The sequence below is a fragment of the Octopus bimaculoides genome, chromosome 9 (assembly GCF_001194135.2).
Source record: "Octopus bimaculoides isolate UCB-OBI-ISO-001 chromosome 9, ASM119413v2, whole genome shotgun sequence".
NCBI lineage: Eukaryota > Metazoa > Mollusca > Cephalopoda > Octopoda > Octopodidae > Octopus > Octopus bimaculoides.
This window is the reverse complement of record NC_068989.1, coordinates 58,328,200-58,330,696: the sequence shown is the minus strand read 5'-3', so window position 1 is coordinate 58,330,696 and position 2,497 is coordinate 58,328,200. Positions and strand designations below refer to the sequence as shown.

Genomic DNA, 2,497 nt, shown 5'->3' with positions numbered 1-2,497 from the left:
TATCTCTCTCGGCACACCAGCAAACCACAAAATCGCACCAGCCAGCATCATCACTACCTTCAAGCCCGTCATATATATATATATATATATATATAAGTATGTATGTATGTGTGTATGTCCTTCTTCCTGCTCCTCAGAATTCCCTTCCACCCTCATTGGACCTTTCCAGGAAGTCTTTCCTCCCCTCCTCTGACTTTTCCAGGAATTCTTTTCTCCCCTCCTCGGGACAATGCTATCATTCTAGCCGCTAAAGAGTTACCCAGAAAGTCTTCCGAAGCTATTCAAGCTGATCTACCACAAGAAGACAAAGTTCCTAACCAAAATCCTACAAACTTTCAAGGAAATCGAGATTAACCTTGAAAAATATTGCTGATCGTTTGGCATTTTGTCAAAAGTATAAAAATTGGCCAGTCGAACAATGGAAACGAGTATGTGGATCTGCTTATAAAATAAATAATGCATTGGAAACATTTCTTCACGTTCAAAATTGTTGAAGCTCTGCATGAACTTCTCGCTGTTGGGACACTGTATCCTTCAATGCTTCTCAAAATTCACCAACACTAATGTGCCGATACACCCTTTCCCCTTTATGGTTCTTTTTCTGTCCGTGTTTTATCCTGTGTACTATACATGTACTTTTAGCTGTCATTGCTGTCTTTCTTTACTTGATTTATTGTCCCTTTACAGCAGTGGTTCCAGCCTTTTCACTACCAAGAACTCTATTTATTTAAATGAGTTTTCCCATGGACCCCAAGATATTGAAAGGTCAGTCGGTTTAACATGTTCATGGACCCCCAGTACCCCACAAGAATTGGTACGAAATTTGTAACTGGAACAAACGTCTCTACCAACAAAGCTGCGAATGATCTAGTTAGTTTCAATTACAAAATCAGCTCCACTTTTAATTTTGCTCAGATTGTTTTCAATTTCGGCATATCAATGCAGTTCTGAATTTTGATTACGTTCAACTAATTACATTATCTCGTAAATTAAAGAATCTGATGTTATTTGGAATAAAAGTTGGGAAAATTTGGATAACTTTAGCTAATCAACAGACAACGAAGCACTAACAGCTAGTTACCATGACAACTGCATGTTGTGTTGTGTTTCATTTCACCCGCTCTTTGTGTTGTTTTGATTCTTCACACCACGAGATTCACTTCAACCGCGTGTTTTGTTGTAATAAAAATTTATATTTATCAATTAGAATTTTATTGTAGATATTTTTCGATCGTAGATCTATTCGTTAGTAATTGAATCATGAAAAAAAAAAGAAATTATATTCTCGACGTTCGCATTTTCCGTAATACTTTCAGTTCTGTAATTACCTCAATACTTCTCGCTTAGCTACACAAGAATCTCTCCGTGAAAACGTGTATGTATGTAAGTGTATATATGTATGCATGTATTTTGTATATTTTCTTATTCATGGATTTATTTATTCGAGTCAGAATGTGTTGAAGAGCATATTAAGCATACAAGTTTTCTTTTAGAGGCTATAACGATATTTCCGATATTTCAAGCGAAAGTTGCCCTTTCACTACTCGGTATGTTTGGCTTTTCCTAAGAATTCTCGTAAGTGTTTATTTTTACGTAACTACATTTTTTCCTCCAAATATAGAAAAGCTAACGACAAATTTAAAAAACTTAATTGGATTTCAGTTACAATTAGATTTTGGGCGAAGGTACACCACCCATTTCCGGTGGAAGCACCTGCAAAGAAAAACATATTTGATACCAACACAAGTCGTGCTGAGCACAAATACTTATGTTGACAATATTAAGAAGACCCATCCAGAGACTGTTTCTTACTTGAAAATGTTCAAAGTGCACCAGAAAACAGAAAACATGGGCTCTACAGTCATGCAGATGTGTCAGAATGAATAGTTGCACTACACGTATGGGAACATTAAAACTGTACGAGGCTGAACATGCCTTCCTAATGATACTGGGCAGCCTTTGACTGAAAGTCTCAAAACTGGTCTTTCCTTTAGTATTAAGAAATGATATTTTTGATAAATTTCGAAAATATCATCATGGTTTGGTTATACGCAAAAAAGATATACAGCAGAGTGTGTGGTGGTCAGGCGTGACACAGCAGCTAAATAAGCTTATGCTAAACTGCAGAATTTGTTTAAATAAGATAGTTTGTGATTCAGGTAGATCCTTGGATAAAATAGGATGTTCAGTGCACATTATTGCCAAATTTGGTTTTAACCACAGGTGGAGAAATAGGAGTCAAACTAAACTATTAGGCAATAGCTGTACAACAACATGTAGTAAATTAATATGAAAGAAAATGCGCGCTCGGGAATGTTCCGAGTCCTCTTACCACTTTCCCGTCCGTCGGCGAAAATTTTTTCTTCATATTCGTTTACTACACATTATTTTACACCTAGTACACTATTAAAAAAAAAAAAATTTTGTGACGGGGGTAGGTGGGGGTGCGGACTCGGATAATTCACACGATCCAGTAACCCCATTTCGACACAAAAAT

General features: G+C 36.5%; 1 protein-coding gene across 4 annotated transcripts in view; it reads left to right on the top strand.

Moving 5' to 3' along the window:
• Nucleotides 1-2,497, top strand: part of LOC128248727 (zinc finger protein 239-like) — a 6,820-nt gene that overhangs the window by 972 nt on the left and 3,351 nt on the right. Inside the window, exon 2 of one of the 4 annotated variants that reach the window (XM_052970702.1) lies at nt 688-765. The gene's annotated coding sequence lies outside the window, so the exon portion shown is untranslated. The other 3 variants (XM_052970701.1, XM_052970705.1, XM_052970703.1) reach the window with 3 other exon arrangements.